The sequence below is a fragment of the Pinus tabuliformis genome, chromosome J (genome assembly GCF_031772625.1).
Source record: "Pinus tabuliformis cultivar Carrire ecotype Pingquan chromosome J, CPIR1, whole genome shotgun sequence".
NCBI lineage: Eukaryota > Viridiplantae > Streptophyta > Pinopsida > Pinales > Pinaceae > Pinus > Pinus tabuliformis.
In genome coordinates this window covers 374,903,521-374,924,001 of record NC_142295.1, presented here as the reverse complement: position 1 = coordinate 374,924,001, position 20,481 = coordinate 374,903,521, and the positions used below count along the sequence as shown (strand labels likewise).

Sequence of the window (20,481 nt, the reverse complement as noted above, 5' to 3'; positions counted from 1 at the left end):
AGCCTTAGTAATGGTGTAAGGACCATATCGGAGTGGTCTCAATTTCCGATAGGCTCCAGTAAGGCGTTCCTTTTGCAAATGCAACCAGACTTTGTCGCCCACCTGAAACTTGTGTGGCACCCGATGTTGATCATGTCGCTGCTTGTACTTGGCATTTGATTTCTCAAGAATGTCATGGACCTGCTGGCGAATATGTTGGATGCGCTCAATGAAGCTGGTGGCCTTATCTGTTTCGGACTGGACATGAGCTGAATTCATGTGAGTAGCTGCAAGTGGCATGGCCACATCAATGGGGCATAGTGGCTGGAATCCCAAACCCACCTGAAAAGGGCTATGGCCAGTGGAGCTGTGAAGAGCTCGGTTGTAGCTGTGCTGAACGTAGGGGAGGCTCTCGTCCCATGTGCGTGGATGCTTTGAGTTATACATGCGCAGAATGTGCACAATCATCCTATTGACAACCTCTGTCTGGCCATCAGTTTGAGGATGGAAGGCTGTGGACTTCGTGAGTTTGGTGTCCAGCATTGACCAGAGACTGGACCAAAAGGTGCTGAGAAACCGACTGTCCCGATCTGAGATGATAGACTGTGGGATCCCAAAGTGCACCCACACTCGTTCAAAGAAGAGTTTAGCAGTGGCTTCTGCTGTGATATTCTTCTTGCAGGCCATCATAATGGCCATCTTTGAGAACCTGTCGACGACCACAAAAACACAGTCATTTCCATGCTTAGTGGAAGGAAGGCCTGACATGTAATCCATGGAGATGGATTCCCAAGGTCGACTAGGGGTAGGCAACGGGGTATAGAGGCCTTGCTTCTTAATGGTCGGTTTGGCAATGGCACAGGCAGTACATGATCGGATGTACTTCCCAACATCCTGTCGAAGATTCGGCCAATAGAAATAGTTTTGCAGTACTGCCACTGTTTTCTCGACCCCGAAATGCCCAGCAGCCCGACTGTAGTGTGCTTCCCAAATCATCTTGGCACGCTCGCTTGAAGGAACACAAAGGTGACCGAGGTGGCATAATAGGGCATCCTGGAGGTGAAAATCTGCAACCTGCCGACCCTCCAAGAGTGTCTGGTATGTGTGGCCGAATTCTGGGTCGCTTTTGTAGAGAAGTGGCCAATCAGAAGTCTCGTGCCCGCAAGAGTTGAGCACGGTGGTTAGCGCCATGATCGGTGGTCGACTGAGGCAATCTGCAACATTATTGGTGCTGCCCTTTTTATACTTGATATTCAAGTGAAACTGTTGCAGGTATGTAGACCACTTCTGATGGCGATCATTCTGCAATTTCCCTTGGGTCTGTATGAACTGCAGAGGTCGGTGGTCTGTGTGGATGACCGTTTCCTTCCCCAAAATGTAATGCTTCCATTGTCGGCAGGCCTGTACAATGGAATACATCTCTTTATCATAAGTGGGGTACTTCCGGACTGTGTCTGAAAGTGTTTCACTGTGATATGCCACTGGATGTCCATGTTGAGTAAGGACTGCCCCAATAGCATAGTCAGAGGCATCTGTCTCGACCTCAAATGGTTGTTGTAAATCTGGTAACGCGAGCACTGGTGCCGTGCAGAGGCGATCCTTCAACTCCCTGAATGCCTTCTGTTGAGATTCAGACCAAAAGAATTTTGCTTTCGCCCCGCCCTTGGTGACTTGACTCAAGGGCCAAGAAATATGAGAAAATCCCAACACAAACCTGCGGTAGAAGTTGGCAAGACCTAGAAAGCTGCGGAGCTCTGTTAGAGTGGTTGGAGAGGGCCAATCCCGAATGACTTGGACCTTGGCTGGATCGACATGCACCCCCTGTTCATCAATGATGTATCCCAGATACTGAACCTCGGTCATGCCAAAAGTGCATTTCTCCAAATTGGCACATAGCTTGTGTTGCCGCAGTGTTTGGAGAACCTGTCGGATGTGGTGGAGGTGCTCTTCCCAACTCTGGCTGAAGATCAGAATGTCATCCAAGTATACTACTACAAAGGAGTTGGTGAATGGCCGCAAGATGTCATCCATTAGCCTCATAAAGGTTGCAGGAGCATTCGTCAATCCGAAAGGCATGACCAACCATTCGAAGAGGCCCTCCTTGGATTTGAAGGCAGTCTTCCACACATCTGAGGGTTCAATTGGTACCTGGTGATATCCTGACTTCAGATCGATCTTGCTGAAATATTTCGCCCCCTTTAGTTGGTCTAGGAGGTCATCAATCCGCGGGATCGGGTACCTATTACGGACAGTGATCTTGTTCAGCGCCCGATAGTCAATACAGAGTCTCCACGTCCCATCCTTCTTCTGTACCAACACTATCGGGCTCCCACAGGGCGAAGAACTCGGACGGATGTGACCTTTCTGCAGGAGCTCCTGAATCTGCCTCTTGATTTCATTGTTCTCCAGAACGGAGCGCCGATAAATTGGTCCATTGGGTAGCGGCGCACCTGGGGTCAGATCGATGGAGTGCTTGACTTGACAGTGCAGAGGAACCCCTGCCGGGGAGGTGAAGATGTCTTCGTACTCCTCCACAATCTTGTCCATCTGTAGCTGCCGTGCAGAGGGACCCCGTTTGGAGGCCGCGGCCACTGTCTTCTTCTTCCCTTGAGGGCGTATCATCAGGAAAACAAATTTCCTGGTTTTGGAAATGATCTTACTGCATTGTTTTGCAGTAATCAAAGAGATGGCGGCAGGTGGTGCTACCTCTGGTATCCTGAACAACTTATTTCCCAATGTAATAATAACAGCACGGGGCCTTGATTCATACACAGCATGTCGCTTCCACAAGTATGGTTGTCCTAGTAATACATCACAAACTTCAAGGGGAGCAATGTCACACAATACCTCATCCGTGAAGGGCTTGATGTTGTATGGAAGGCGACACTGCTGGCTCACGCGAAGATCTCGCCCTTGGTGAAGCCACCCAATGGTGTATGGTTGTGGATGTGCTGTGGTCGGTAAGCCCAACCGCTTCACGACCTCTGCCGAAATGAGGTTCTTTTGACTCCCGCTATCAACAATGAACTGTATCGGGGAGCCCTTTACCCACATCTGGGAGTGGAAGAGACGCTCCTCCTCCTCTGGATCTTCGGGTTCATTTTTCTGGATCTTTGCGGTAGCAACAGTGGCGCTGGGATCCGCATCAATGATCTGCTTCCCTTTTTCATACCCCTTATCGGGTTCTGACTCAGAGTCGGAACATGCATCTGATTCTGAAACCTTTAGCTCAGCCACCAGTGACTGCTTGGCCCGACACTCACTTGTGTTGTGAGTGGAGCTCTTATGGAACTCGCACCATTTTCCAGTGTCCTTTCTCGGCTTCGCGGCGTTGCTCTTTGCTTGCAGCTTCGGCTGGTTGTCTTGGGCTGTCCCGCCTTGGCTTTGTCCTTTGTTCTGTGGTTTAGGGGCACCTTTCCCCTGCTTTGGATTCGCAGATCCAAAGTCTCGCTTCTTTTGTTTAAACTTCTGCTCGACCTTGACGGCATACCGGTATGCTGCGCCGAGCGAGGGGATGTTTAGGAACTGTATTTCTTCCTGGATGTACTTGTGCAGGCAGCCACGGTATTTGAGTATCAAATGTTGCTTTGAATCCTTGATACCCAACTTTGTGCGAAGGGTATGGAAAAGATTGGTGAACTCCGGCACGTCTTGGTCCCTTCCCTGCCGCAGCGTGGTCCACTTTATGTATTCATCCTCATAGCTTCCGACAGGGTAGTACTGCTCCTTGATGGCATCCTGGAACGAATCCCAAGTGGGTGCGGCTGAAAATAGTGAGCTAGTACTTTCATCCTTCTGCTCGCAGTAGGTTTCCCACCAGTCCTTGACGTGGGGGGCTGCTTTGATACCACTAATCCGGATTTAAACAGGAACGCAACAAATTACAGAGATAACCATATACACAAAGATGCAGCGGAAATAATACTTCATTTCATTAATGGAAAATACTGAAATATGCTTACAAACAGAAATGGAAATAAACTAGCTAGGGCGATGGTAGCTTATCTCTGAGAAGAGATGTGATGGCTACATGCCTCTAAACTGTGTTACAATGAGGCTCGAAGTCCTATTTATTGTTGAGAAACAATGGAAAAACCCTTAACATTCCAAAACCTAACCCTAGGAGATGAAACGCCAAACTGTGGGCCCCGTTTGGGGGTAAGTTGGTACATCAACTTCCCGGGGTCGTAACTTTGGCATATGATCTCCGTTTGACGCGTACAATAGCTCATTAGAAAGATCTATCCGAGCACTATCATTGTTGGAACGGGCAACACCAGTCCATTCCATGGACTCGTGTTGCCCCCGGATTCCCCAAAAAACGTCGTTTAGGGCCTCAAAACGGCTCCGGAAGTTTAGGACCCGAAAAACTGCTAAAAATAGTAAGTTGTGCTACAATTAAGGAAACTGAAAATGCTGAGAAAGACAATGGTGGGGGTCCAGGTGGACTTGGCAGGTGGCCACCAATATCCACCTGGATCAGAGACCCTTTGAGTTTCTTCTCCAGCAGCATCATGTCCATGACTCATTACAGACTCTTTAATCTTGTTGCTCGATCTCAGCTGTGATACCATGTGAAAATTTCTAACATGAAATTCTACTGCAAAAATTGATTTATTTCTCCTACTTATTTTCCACAATAAGTTATTTACAAATCCCTTCAGTAAACATCAAAATAAATTCTACTGCAGTTGTCACATAATAGTATAGAGAAAAGAACAGTGAAACACAAGCACAAGAATCAATCACATCAACACAGTTGTTTTTGGACAATATTCCCCAGAAAAACCCAATGCAGGAAAACCGATGCAACAGATGAGGGTTTATTTATTATTCTTCAGCAACAATCTCTTTACAAGGAATGATTTTTTAGAACATAGAGAAACCTTTGTGAAAAAAACTGAGATCATTTTCCTCCAGTCACTCGAGAAATTCTAACACTCAAGAGACCCTCCAGCCTCCACTGCGTTAGCTCTGCATCCTCTTCTGCATGAGGATTGCATCCTTTATTGTGTTGCCTCTTTGAGCTATCCCTATGTGATGCCCCTCTGATGCACTATGTCCCCTCCTCCTTAGTCTCCGACTGATTTTTATACCCTCCTCTTCCTTCACCCTACAACTCTCCCTTTGAAATTGAACTCTTACTTCCGGAGAATCGACTTCTGTCGGGTTACTGAGTATTTTCCCGGGGTATCTCCAAATGAATCTCAAGTCTTCATTTATACTTTTCCTGTTGAGATATCAACGGTCATGATCTAATCTATAATCAACGGCTAAGATTAAATTAGACTTGATCTTCATCTCTTAGAAGCTTCTCACCCATATTTACATTAATTCACTTTAATTATTTTAATTTCCTAAGCTTTAACTTAGGCACCATTAAAAATAATTAATTATTTGAATAACATGCACTCCGGGTGGAATTTCTAAAAACAATTTCTGGGTCCTGGAGATCTCATGTCTTCTATCCCCTCCACAAAAATTCGGATCTAGATCACATCGTATGCTACCCAAAAATAAACACCTCCCTACATCAGCATTGCTCCCATAACATACCTACTCATATATGTATCCACTTCAAAGGGTTGTTGCAAGTTCGGTAATGCCAAAACTAATTCTTGATTGATATTCTTCTTTAACTCCTCAAGGGCCCTTTGCTAACCCTTTCCCCACTGGAAACTCTTTCCACTTATTGTTATGGTGTGGAGTGTTGTTGCTACCACTAAAAATGATGATATGAATTTCCTTAGGTACTATATTGCCCTAGCGAAACTCCTAACCTTGGAAATATTTGTAGGCACTAGACATTTCATGATGGCCTCCATCTTGGCAAGATCTATTTTAAGCTCTCATCCACCTATCATATACCCTAGGTACACCAAACAATGTTGTGAAAAATCACACTTCTTGAGATTTGCTAGTAGTTGGTGCTTCTTTAATGTCTCCAGTACCTATGTCAAATATGAGATGTGCCCCAATAAGGTAGCCTTTTATACCAGTATGTCATCAAAATAAATAATAACAAATAAATCTATAAAAAGGGAATGATGTATCATTCATTAACCACATAAAGTTGGTGCATTTTATAGGCCAAATGACATGACTAACCACTAAACCTTTCCAAGTTTCGAAGGTAGTCTTCCAGGAATATTCTTCTCTAACTCGAACTGGTGATATTCAAATTTTAAGTCCATTATAGTGAAGCATCTCACTTATTGCAACTGATCTAGCAAATCATATATTCTAGGCAGAGGGTATATGTTCTTGAGCCTGATTTTTTTTAGTTTCCTATAATTAATACAAATATGCCAAGTCCCATCCTTCTTTTGCACAATGATGATGGGTGACCCACATGGATGCCCTCTTTAAATAGTTATTTTAGTTATTTCTTCACCTCACTTGATTCTATAATAGACTACCTATGTAACCCAATTTTTGACAATGAGGAGTCTGACAATAGTTGGATCTCATGCTCCACTTTTGTCTTGGGTGGTAGCCCTTTAGGCTCCCAAAACACATCCATGTATGCTTGTAGCAACTCTTCTAGTTCATGTTTCTATTTCTTAATACACCCCTCCAGGAATGACTTTTCTCTCATTGACTCTTCTATAGACTAATTCTCTCTTAAAAGCAGTAGAAAAAAAATTGCTAGAGTTGATCAGTGTCTTAGATTATTTGGAATTTACTAATGAGATTTTTTATTTTCATTTTTCCAAATTGATGGTGAAAAAATTACTATCCTTGATGAGCCGATATTGGTTGGCTTTCCACATGAATATTTCATCCCTCATGTACATGTAGGGACTTCCAAACACCACTCCACATACATTAAGGGGAACTACAACTAGTTTTTCTTCATCACTAAAATAAGTGCTCATAGCAAATCTAATTTTTCACTATTTTTTACTTTTGTCCCTACATCCTGTTGATAAATCTATGGCATCAAGTATTAAGTGATTTCTCTTCAATTAATAAATGTTTGTGAGTGATTTTTACTACTTTAGATTAGGGTCTTCTTTTACCTAAGTTATTAGTGTTCTTCTTCATCAAACAACTACCAAGGCATGAACATAAATAGAAAAGAAACACAGAATGTAGGCTATCATCCATGGCCAAAACCTCTCACTCTCTGAGAGGAAAACCCACACAAATACTTCTTATAGATATTCCAATTGACGATTACCAAGACCAAGAACCTTGACCTATTTTCCACTCCAAGACCAAGACACTAGTTCTCTTGACTGTCAACCTTCTTCTCTTTTCCTCTTCTCGACTCTTTTTCCACTTCGATATTCTTAGCACCGAGACATTATTACCACCGAAACCTTGTCACTGTAATGACACCGATATCTTCTTACTGAGTCATCACCAAGATCTCATTTCGTTGATGGCACTGAGTCATTCTCACTGTGATAACATCGATTCCTTCATACTGTGGTGGCACTGAAACCTAGTTATAGTGATAGCATCAAAACGAACTGTGGTCACACTGAGATCATCTCCTATCTGAGCACACTGAGATCGTCACAAAAACTATGATAGCAACAAACTGTGGTAAAACTAAGATGGCTCCAAGATTGTGGTTTTCTGAATTGTAATGACATCGGGACAGAGAGACTTCTTCTTTTTTATAATAAGAAACCTTAATCACTATAATTTAATCGAAATGTTTGTTAGCATTATGATACAGGTGTTGTCCTTGATGGCAACTCACATAGATAACAGTTCACCGTGCAACAGGTTAACAACAAAGGATTATAGATCAGACTCTAGAGATTGAAGAAAGAGAGGTATACACTAGTTCATTTTGTCCAAGTAGTGTATACATGTGCGTTAACAGAACAAAAGGAGTGTATACGTATGCACACACTTTCACAGAAGGAAAAGCGCGTATGGGATGGAAAACCAAGGTTTTGGTCCAAGCTATTGATCTAAGGTATTTGTGTAGTGCCCACTCTAGCTTCCTAACCCTGATACGACATTATCTTAGACACTCTATTCTTCGAGGACCTCAGATTGAAGATCTGGACCCATGACACTATTATTAGTGATTGAGATATTCATGGTTGTGATGTTTATGAATGCTATCCATTGATATTATGGTAGCATGAATGGTTATGTATCTCTATCTGTATTCTGATGATTGCAATATTAATAGTTAAGTGGTCTCTAATTGAAATTATGATGAGGGTAGTAAAGAATATGTATGCGCTCTACTAAAGGCATAATGAGGATAAATTTTATGGATAGGTATATTTCTACGATGTTACGATGTTGATAGCTTAATTAATATGTATGTTTCCATTGATGATTATTGATGATAGGATGTGTCCCCTATGTTACCTACTTCCTTTAGTTCAGACTTACAATGGACAATGATGAGAATGACCAGGAATTGTTAATGATGCTATTATGATAATTGACTAACATTGAGAAACCGTGTTACTGATGATTATTGAGTATGGCAGGGAACCATCAGAGGCACTCGCATATGACATGTCGATGACACCTGGTTTGATGAAAATTTATATTACTTTATCTGTGAAAGTCTAAGTCGATCTTGGAATCTGCCATATATGTTTAACTATATTCTGATGATATATTAATGGTTGCAGGCACAGATTAGTTGCTTGACCAAATGACTCACATATGGGTGATGGGGTTGTACAAGTGGATGGAACTACATGGGAGGGGTGGGACAGAGTCCCTGATCTCACCCACTAGTACTCCCGCCGTGACTTGGGCTGGAAGGGTTGAAACACCTTCGCCTTGAAGATCACGATGCCATGAGGGCAGGTTCCAAAGTTGGTTCGCTCATGAGGACTTTACCAGGGGGCGCGCATCAAGGCGAATTCCTTGATCCCCGACACCATTAGTCTCACTATAGCAGGCAACATAAGAGATGACAGTGGTCTATGACGTTGCACTATACTTTCCCCTCGTAATCACTGGATGCTTGAAGGGCAAGTGATGTGGCACCCTTGGAACTTCAGGGGAATTTCTTGAAGGGCACGACCAACTTGGCACCCTTGGCATCACAAATAAACTATTAGGTGTGGCACCCTTGGAACTTCTAGGGAAGTTCTTGAAGGGCACAACCAAGCTGGCACCCCTGACATCACAAATAAACTATTAGGTGTGGCACCCTTGGAACTTCTAGGGAAGTTCTTGAAGGGCACAACCAAACTGATACCCTTGACATCACAAATAAGCTATTAGGTGTGGCACCCTTGGAACTTCTAGGGAAGTTCTTGAAGGGCACAACCAAACTTGGCATCCTTGGAATCATTAAAAATAAATAATAATAAATATAAGCAAGGGATGAAAACTAGGTAAATTTACATCAAGGGTAAATGATGATTAAAAACCAATGTAATTAAATCAAAAATAAAACTTGGAATAAGGAGGATCATAGGAAGAATTAAAATAAAGTACCTTAAAAACTCTACCGTCCCATTTTGGAAAATACTAGGAAGATTATGTGGTTTAATTAGGAAAAAGGGGAAAGACAAACATAATGGTAAGGATAAAGATTAATCCTAAACTAATTTAAACCTAATTTTAAAAAAGGGGAAGGTGAATTAAAATGAGAATAATAAATTAAATTTAGAGAAATGTAGAGAAGCTCCATGTGTCAACAACCAACATAAGAATATCCATCTAGGAGATAACCTGAGTTAAATTAGGGAGTAGATTGGGGATAAAATCTTGACTCATTAATTGACTTCAAGTAATGAACACAAATTAAGGAATAAAAGGGGGGAATAAAGAGACAACTAGGAGAAGAAATAGGAATCTTGTTGAGGTGAGAAAAATATTAGTTTTAAATAAAAATTTAAGTAAATAATTTTGGGAGACCTTGATGTGAGAATGACACATGGGTGGGTGAATAATCAAGTTATTGAATTATAAAAAAATAATTAATTATGCATGACATGACAAGTGTCACCTATGAGGACTCCTATAAAAGAAGGGGCAAGCCATGGGAAAAGGGACTTTTGGGAACCCTATTGTTGGATGGATGAGATGTTGTGAGAGCAGTGATTACGAAGCTATAGTGAGTTTGGTGAGGTAGAGGATTTAGAGAGGGGACTCTTGAGCCAAGGTGTGCTCTCCTCTACCAGCTAGTGCTTGTCTCCATTGTACAACCCCATTGCAGCTCGGGGGTCCGGCGGGGAAGAAGAGTACCCAAGGAGTAGGCTGGGAGGTTAACCGGTGAGTCTTCACATTCGGATCAAGTGCGTCATCATTCACTCGCAGAGGTGACCAGCTACCAGGGAATACCAGCAACAGCAGAGCAAGCGTAGTCTCGCCTTCTGGTGAACGGTACATATGTATTTCATTACTATGGATCTTAGTTAAAGGTATGAAAATGTTAGGGTATGTTTCCTGAAATGAGTGGCAGGAATGTGTGTGCTAAATAAATTTGAATTTCAATGCGTTTCCTTTCTGGTTGCCATTGTTGTTTTAAAAAATAAAAAATAAAAAAATGTGTACATGGTCCTTACACTTGGTATCAGAGCACAAGTTGAACCCTTGAGGCCTATGGGCCCATGCATGCATAACTAGTTTTGTTTGCTATGTGGGTATTTCTCTAAAATCAAATTACTCAAGTTTAAAAAAAAAAAAAATTGCAATTTAGGAACATTTTAAGAGCTCTATAGTGTATTATGATCCAAATTCATGGACAGAAATGGAGTGGATTTATGTCACAGATCAGAAATAGAGACATCAAGCATTATCCATAGCAGTTCAAAACTGAAACACCAGCCCAGTTTAGTTGACACATCTTACAATATGATAGGATTTGCACTGATTTCAACTTCGAAAATTGCAGTTTCGCTATGACCAAGATGTAATCTCATCTATTCATAAATACCATTTTTGGGATTTTAAATATCTTTGAATCCATCTGGATGATCAGAAATACAAACCTAACAGCGGATCACTCAGATCTATAATTTTCCGGATTCGGACAAATTTGAGGGCATTAATCAACTTAGGCAATTCTTACGGTTTACGGACTTCCTACCCAGAATTTGCTGCGACAGGTATGCTGACAGAGTGGATAATGTTAGCCCAACGGATGGGGTTCCGGCTCAGCCCATTGTTGACCCAAATGCCCTTGACTGTTAGCTCGCTGTCAAAAAAAAAAAAAATCTGAATCTTTGTGCGTGATATGTGACAGGATGTAATGTTGATCGTATCTAGCTCTATATATAATGCCTAAGAACAGTTACTAATATTAAGGCAGTGAAAATGGATATCTTCGTTCTCTCAAGACAGAGCAACATGTCGGGCAGGGGAGGAGTTCATGGTTCTCATTGGGATCATTTCCTTCCTCCAGAATGCAAAGCACACCCTTCAATTCTCAGGCTCAACTCACATCTTCATTGGGAGCAAGCTCATGTTCCTTTGCATGCCGATATAGATAAACACAAAGTGTGTGGAGTAGGTCCTGGAATGATATTTGCAAACACTATACTGAAGCATTATAAAGATCCCGAAAAAGCTCGTATTGGTTTAGTTCCCTGTGCCATTGGAGGTACCGCGATCAAAGAATGGGAAAAGGGCAGCACACTCTACAAGAATATGATAACTAGAACCAAGGCAGCTCTCAATCATGGAGGCGTTCTGAGAGCATTTCTGTGGTATCAAGGCGAAAGTGATACAGAATCTGAGAAGAATGCTAATAGTTATAAGCATAATCTTGAGAGACTTATCCATGATTTCCGCTCTGATCTGCAACATCCCGATCTCCTTTTCATCCAGGAGCTTTGAGAAGTTTCCATCATGTGGAGGGCAACACTTCAAGAACACTGCCAAGAACACCACATGAGTGACACCCAAAATGAGGGATTGTAAATGCCCCCAACACACTCCTCAATCCTGATGTCTTCCTGGTCAAACTAGGAGCATTTCGTACCAGTTTCCCTGCTCTAAAAAAAGGGGGAAACCAAGCAATGGGTTCCCCCATTCTTGGGAGCAGCAGTTCCTCTACTTTGTAGCTTCAAACTAGAGATATAGTCTTCATGAAACCAAAATTCAGGCAATTTGGTGTTGGCTAAACTTGCATTCATGTGAGGACCACATACAGACTACATTTTTTTTTTTTTTTTTTTTTTTTTTTACAGCGAATACAACCAAAAAGAAACGCATTGAGCTTCAAATTTATTTTGCACACACATTTCTGCCACTACTTCTAGGAAACATATCATAACATTTTCATACCTTTAACTAAGATCAATAGTAATGAAATACATATGTACCGTTCACCAGAAGTCGAGACTCCGCTTGCTCTGCTGTTGCTGGTATTCCCTTGTAGCTGGTCACCTCCGCGAGTGAATGATGATGCACTTGATCCGAATGCAAAGACTCACCGGTTAACCTCCCAGCCTACTCCTTGGGTACTCTTCTTCCCCGCGGACCCCCGAGCTACAATGGGGTTGTACAATGGAGACAAGCACTAGCTAGTAGAGGATAGCACACCTTGGCTCAAGAGTCCCCTCTCTAAATCCTCTACCTCACCAAACTCACTATAGCTTCGTAATCACTGCTCTCACAACATCTCATCCATCCAACAATAGGGTCCCAAAAGTCCCTTCTTCCATGGCTTGTCCCTTCTTTTATAGGAGTCCTCATAGGTAACACTTGTCATGTCATGCATAATTAATTATTTTTCTTATAATTCAATAGCTTGATTATTCACCCACCCACGTGTCATTCTCACAACAAGGGTCTCCCAAAATTATTTACTTAAATTTTTATTTAAAACTAATATTTTCCTCACCTCAACAAGATTCTTATTTCTTCTCCTAGTTGTCTCTTTATTCCCCCCTTTTATTCCTTAATTTGTGTTCATTACTTGAAGTCAATTAATGGGTCAAGATTTTATCCCCAATCTACTCCCTAATTTAACTCAAGTTATCTCCTAGATGGATATTATTATGTTGGTTGTTGACACATGGAGCTTCTCTACATTTCTCTAAATTTAATTTATTATTCTCATTTTAATTCACCTTCCCCTTTTCTTAATTAGGTTTAAATTAGTTTAGGATTAATCTTTATCCTTACCATTATGTTTGTCTTTCCCCTTTTTTCTAATTAAACCACATAATCTTCCTAGTATTTTCCAAAATGGGAAGGGTAGAGTTTTTAAGGTACTCTATTTTAATTCTTCCTATGATCTTCCTTATTCCAAGTTTTATTTTTGATTTAATTACATTGGTTTCTAATCATCATTTACCCTTAATGTAAATTTACCTAGTTTTCATTCCTTGCTTATATTTATTTATTATTATTTATTTTTAATGATTCCAAGGATGCCAAGTTTGGTTGTGCCCTTCAAGAACTTCCCTAGAAGTTCCAAGGGTGCCACACCTAATAGTTTATTTGTGATGTCAAGGGTGCCAGTTTGGTTGTGCCCTTCAAGAACTTCCCTAGAAGTTCCAAGGGTGCCACACCTAATAGTTTATTTGTGATGCCAAGGGTGCCAAGTTGGTCGTGCCCTTCAAGAAATTCCCCTGAAATTCCAAGGGTGCCACACCACTTGCCCTTCAAGCATCCAGTGATTACGAGGGGAAAATATAGTGCAACGTCATAGACCACTATCATCTCTTATGTTGCCTGCTATAGTGAGACTAATGGTGTCGGGGATCAAGGAATCCGCCTTGATGCATGCCCCCCGGTAAAGTCCTCATGAGCGGCCCAACTTTGGAACCTGCCCTCATGGCATCGTGATCTTCAAGGCGAAGGTGCTTCAACCTTTCCAGCCCAAGTCACGGCGAGAGTGCTAGTGGGTGGGATCAGGGACTCTATCCCACCCCTCCCATGTAGTTCCATCCACTTGTACAACCCCATCACCCATATGTGAGTCATTCGGTCAAGCAACTAATCTGTGCCTGCAACCATTAATATATCATCAGAATATAGTTAAACATATATGGCAGATTCCAAGATCGACTTAGACTTTCAAAGATAAAGTAATATAAATTTTCATCAAACCAGGTGTCATCGACATGTCATATGCGAGTGCCTCTGATGGTGTCCTGCCATACTCAATCATCATCAGTAATAAGGTTTCTCAATGTTAGTCAATTATCATACTAGCATCATTAACAATTCCTGGTCATTCACATCATTGTCCATTGTAAGTTTGAACTAAAGGAAGTAGGTGACATAGGGGACACATCCCTCATGGCTATCATCAATAATCATCAATGGAAACATACATATTCATTAAGCTATCAACATCGTAACATCGTAGAAATATACCTATCCATAAAATTTATCCTCATTATGTTTTTAGTAGAGCGCATACATATTCTTTACTACCCTCATCATAATTTCAAATAGGGACCAACTTAACTATTTAATATTGCAATCATCAAAATACTGATAGATAAGATACATAACCATTCATGCTACCATAATATCAATGGAAAGCTCTCATAAACATCACAACCATGAATATCTCAATCGCTAATAATAGTGTCATGGGTCCAGATCCTCAATCTGAGGTCCTCGAAGAAAAAGTGTCTAAGATAATGTCGTATTAGGGTCAGGAAATAGAGTGGGCACTACATACACCCCCTCTTAACAATGGACTTCGTCCCGAAGTCCTTAGAACATAAAGGAGAAACGACAACACATAATCTTAGGAACCCTTCCTGAAACTCTTGCCAACCTTCTGGTGGGCAGGTTAAAATTTTCCCAAGGTATCTATAATATGAATTCCGTTATAACTGAAGGACTATATCTGGGGAACATTGCAATCCACTTTTTGTATAAATGTACAAAACATACATTATAGATATTATTAAAATTAATAGTTAAAGGAAGCGTCATACATAAACTTTTCCAACAAAATCATCATGATCAAAATCACAACTAATTAAAGCAACAAATAAATAACACCCACCTTCCTTCAAATGACAAATTGACTAATTTAGGAGAAATCTCTCTAGTTTTATTCATTCAATCATGCAATTAAGATAGCAATAATTTTGTATTAACTCAAATTCATAGGGGATGCCTATGCCTTTTTCATAGGAGGAACTACCCACCTTAAGCTTGGACTTCAATATTTGTAGTGGTCAATAATAATTGTGTTAATTATTGTTGATATTTCACCTATGACGTAATCCACCTTTGTTTACCATGTTCTAAATCTTCAATTTTGTTAGGAACTACACTCAGTACTTTGAACTAGTCACAATAGATGCATTTGAAGAACTTGGTTGTGGAGTGGTTGTATGTAGAGAATTAACACTAGATGAAAGTTTTTATATGTGTTCCTTTAAATCAATTATATATTTCTTTAGTTTGTTGTGATTCTTGAGTTCTATTTGTTATAAAAGCTCTAATATGAGTGATTTTAGATCACTTTTATTTTTCTCTAGTTTTCATGATTCTTGGCTTTGATTTTCTCTTCAACTTATCATGGTTCTAATCAATCAATGATATGTTTGTATTGAGTATCTACCACTTGCATGTCTCTAATTTGCCCATTCTAAATTGGCCTTTGGAGAAGAAATTTTTAAAGTTTGTAGTTTAATTATTGGTAGTTGAGTGAATGAGGTCTTCCATACTTAATTGTATGGTTTTGTCGTTCCTCAATTTTCTTAACAAAGCATAAACATTTTTTTCTAATATTCAAATTGCTCATATAATGATACAAAAATGGCAACACAAGGTTGAGTTGCAACTATGTGTTGTGACAAATGGACAACAATATGATATGGCAACTATATGACATAGAAATCACATCTATTGTACAAACATGGAATGATGTTGGTGTATGCGTTGCAGAGTGATACAACAATTCCAATGCACGACAATTACATAGAGAACTTGGCAACATAATTTTTTTAAATGTCAAGCCTAATTCTTCTAATTTTTTTTTTTGCTCTTTTGCAATCAATTTTGTTTAAAATCCAATAGGAATTTGTTGGAATTACAAGTTATAGTATGTATAGATTGAGCACCCCAAAGGGTTTTTCAAGGTAATAAATCCATTTATGCATTCCAAAAATGCATTGAAGTAACCAAAATCACAATCTTGCCAAAAATTGCATCACTAGATCCTCATGAAAGAAACCAAAATATAAACACTTAAATTATGCATTTTTAAACAACAGCGAATGAAAATAGTATATAAAAATCAACTAACAATATGGAAAAGAATATTTTTGTGTGATCACAGTGACAAGTATGGTAGAAATGACAAGTTCAATATCTCAAACTATCTTTGATACCAATGGAGCATAAAAGTCCATGATAAATTTCCTCCATGATATAAAGACAAAAATATAATAATATATAAATGTTGAATGAATAAAATAATGATGACATTTATTGTGAATGACCCTCATGCATATTATGAATAACCTTTATGCATCTTATTTAGGAAGATATTTTTTTATTTTTATTATTATTTATTATATTTATTTAATTATTATTATTATTATTATTATTATTATTATTATTATTATTTATTAGGTTTATTTAGTTGATATTTATAGAAAAATATGAAAGAAGAATTTAATATACAAATATAATCTCAAAAATGTTATATAAAGAAATACTAAATTTTGGATACATATATATATATATATATATATATATATATATATGGATTTTCACATATCCACATTAGCATAAGTTGCCATTAGGGATGATCGCTTTATATATCTTTATCTTTAGTGGTTCATCTTTGATTTTGGAATGATGGGATAAATTATGTGAAAATAATTGAACATTGACTCTTTAGTACCATATATTATCAATTGTTTATGTTATATAGCATGGTTGTTCTACCATCAAGACATGATTGATTGATGTTTTTCTAGAGCTCTAACCTAATATCTAACATCTTTAGCAAATTCCAATCCGACTCATCCACCAGTCCTAAAGATTCCTCTTATTTCCTCCATATATGGATGCTTACGCTCTCCCATCTCACTATTGCTAATGTGTTGTTCTCTGATATCCATTTAGCCAGCCTTTCATTAAACAGCTACACAATGCGAAAATCGATGTCAATTACCCGGTATAAGCAGAATTCAATCATTTTATAATATTAACCCATTGCTCTACTTTGCCTAGTTGGTAAATCGACCTGTTAAGCTTACTTTGAGGGCGTTTGTCCTCTAATTCATTTTCCTAGACACAATCATTACTAGATCATGTACTATCTGGACATGCATAACCACATTGTTATGGCTTCATATTACAATTATCAGCAGTACCTCAGAGTGTAGAATTGAACAACAGTAACATATGGGGCAATCTTTGTAAAATGAAAAGTATAATTACCAATCAGTAGTGCATTCATCCGTAATGAGTCAGCTTCCTTGTGAAAACATAGTCAATGTTGTCGTTATACTGATCAGGACCAACTGTATATCCCCTTCAGCACTTCTCAATGAATTCAAATCTCCATAACCATTTATAGTTCAGCTCATCCCGCCTGGGTACTTGTATTTTCAAACCCCAAAACTGATTTAACAGCATGTTTGACTTACAGGCGGGAAGTCGATTGTTATCTAGTCGGGTTTCTGCAGTATAGAACTGGGTACCATGACTGTGATAAATGGGGTTCCATGCAGTCCAGATGTCATGGCTATGGGGATTTTGGATTCCAGAAGCAGAGCTGGGTGGTCACATTGGAACAGAAAACGTAACAGGACAGCTTTCATTTTCCCAAGTAATTTATCAGGTGTGCTCTTCAGCGGTTACAACGAGAGAGCACCTAGAATTGTTATTGCAGAAAGCAAGGGGATTCCCACAGAATCCATGAGATCGAAGTCAGGTTCTTCAGCTTTTAATAAATCTAGAAGAGGTTCAAGTAGTGCTGAAGGGCCTAGAAAAAGCATGGATGATGGGATCCAGAGGAAATTGGAGCTGTTTCATGAAGGATTTGAAGGACCACCATTGCGTGTCCTGCCATTGGGAGGTTTGGGAGAAATAGGGATGAACTGTATGCTTATAGGTCACTATGATCGATACATCTTGGTTGATGCTGGCCTCATGTTTCCAGACTACGATGAACTTGGAGTGCAGAAAGTTTTACCTGACACAACTGTTATTCAACGATGGAGGAATAAGATTGAAGCAGTTGTTATTACACATGGGCATGAGGATCACATTGGAGCCTTGCCTTGGGTAATTCCCGCATTGGATCCTCATACGAGAATATTCTCAACATCATTTACTATGGAGCTCATTAAAAAAACGATTAAAGGATTTCAATATTCATGCTGAGGCTAGACTTAACATCATTAATATAAGCGAGAAGTTCCAGGCTGGACCATTTGAGATAGAAGCTATTCGAGTTACGCATTCCATTCCGGATTGTTGTGGGTTGGTGCTTCGCTGTAAAGATGGGACAATTTTCCATACAGGAGATTGGAAGATTGATGAGTCGCCTGTGGATGGAAAGACCTTTGATCGATCAACATTAGAAAAACTTGGAAAGGAAGGCATTACATTGATGATGAGTGACTCTACCAACATTCTTTCACCTGGAAGAACTACCAGTGAAACTGATGTAGCAGAGGCTTTGTTACGAAATATTGCTGCTGCAAAGGGAAGAGTTATCACTACACAGTTTGCATCAAATGTTCATCGTCTTGGAAGCGTGAAAGCTGCAGCTGAATTGACTGGTAGGAAGCTGGTTTTTATAGGGATGTCATTAAGGACTTACTTGGATGCTGCTTCGAGAGCTGGACAGGCACCTTTCGATCCATCTACTTTGGTCAAAGCTGATGATATGGATGCTTATGCTCCCAGGGATTTACTAGTTGTCACAACAGGATCACAGGCAGAACCTCGTGCAGCTCTCAACTTGGCATCATTTGGAAGCAGTCATTCCCTCAAGCTAAATAAAGATGACTTGATCTTATACTCAGCAAAGGTGATACCTGGAAATGACATTCGTGTGATGAGGATGATGAATCGGATAGCGGGGATTGGTTCTACAATAATGATGGGAAGGGGAGATAATTTGCACACATCTGGGCATGCTTATCGTGGAGAATTGGAGGAAGTCCTCAGGTTGGTAAACCCTCAACATTTTTTTTTTGCCTGTTCATGGAGAATTTGCTTTTCTGAAAGAGCACGAGCTACTTGCAAAATCTACTGGTATACGACATACTACTGTAATAAAAATGGAGAGATGCTTGGTGTTTCTCCTCTTAGAAACCGAAGAGTCCTTTCCAATGGTTTTTCTCCTCTCGGCAAGGAGAATTTGCAGAAATGGTATTCATGTTATGGGTTTGGAAAAGTCATTACAACAGTCCTGGAGACAATCATCTACAAACAAAAATGTCGTAGTATATATCTCTTTCAGATTCTCATTGAAACAAGATGAATAAAATGGTACATAAATGCAATTCCAAGTTTTCAAAGGCAATAGCATTGAAGCCTAATTTTCCATTATTGTACTTACAAGCAGCATTCCATGAATCCTTGGGAGAGATTGAAGCTGCCATTTCTCACTGCCAGGCAACAAACTGATATGACAGAGTGATATTGATAGTGAGTTTATGTTTCGTTGTAAGATTCTTGGGTATCGATATCACTTAGTGAAAGGGCAAAGTGAAATTGTTAAATCCTTCATAGATGAGACACAGCAGAAGTTGAAATTGTCCAAAAGATTTCAAGTCATTGCTGGAGTTTCCTGAAGCATGAGCTCTTAAAAATGTTCCTAAATTGCATTTTTTTTTTTTTTACATAGCAAACAAAACTAGTTATGCATGCATGGGCCCATAGGCCTCAAGGGTTCAACTTGTGCTCTGATACCAAGTGTGAGGACCACATCCAGACTATATACATTTTTTTTTTTTTTTTTTTTTTTTTTTTTTTACAGCAAATACAACCAAAAAGAAATGCATTGAGATTCAAATTTATTTTGCACACACATTTCTGCCACTCCTTCCAGGAAACATATCATAACATTTTCATACCTTTAACTAAGATCAATAGTAATGAAATACATATGTACCGTTCACCAGAAGGCGAGACTCCGCTTGCTCTGCTGTTGTTGGTATTCCCTTGTAGCTGGTCACCTCCGCGAGTGAATGATGACGCACTTGATCCGAATGCGAAGACTCACCGGTTAACCTCCCAGCCTACTCCTTGGGTACTCTTCTTCCCCGCGGACCCCCGAGCTGCAATGGGGTTGTACAATGGAGACAAGCACTAGCTAGTAGAGGAGAGCACACCTTGGCTCAAGAGTCCCCTCTCTAAATCCTCTACCTCACCAAACTCACTATAGCTTCGTAATCACTGCTCTCACAACATCTCATCCATCCAACAATAGGGTCCCAAAAGTCCCTTCTTCCATGGCTTGTACCTTCTTTTATAGGAGTCTTCATAGGTGACACTTGTCATGTCATGCATGATTAATTATTTTTCTTATAATTCAATAGCTTGATTATTCACCCACCCATGTGTCATTCTCACATCAAGGGTCTCCCAAAATTATTTACCTAAATTTTT

The 20,481-nt window shown here is 39.9% G+C and overlaps 1 protein-coding gene and 2 pseudogenes across 1 annotated transcript in view; 2 read left to right on the top strand and 1 right to left on the bottom strand.

Moving 5' to 3' along the window:
• LOC149227297 (uncharacterized) overlaps positions 1 to 20,481 on the bottom strand; it is a 230,957-nt gene that overhangs the window by 60,429 nt on the left and 150,047 nt on the right. The gene's annotated exons all lie outside the window — the stretch shown is intronic.
• On the top strand, positions 11,224 to 11,760 carry LOC149227299 (putative carbohydrate esterase At4g34215 pseudogene; annotated as a pseudogene).
• Positions 17,375 to 19,841, top strand: LOC149227298 (ribonuclease J pseudogene; annotated as a pseudogene).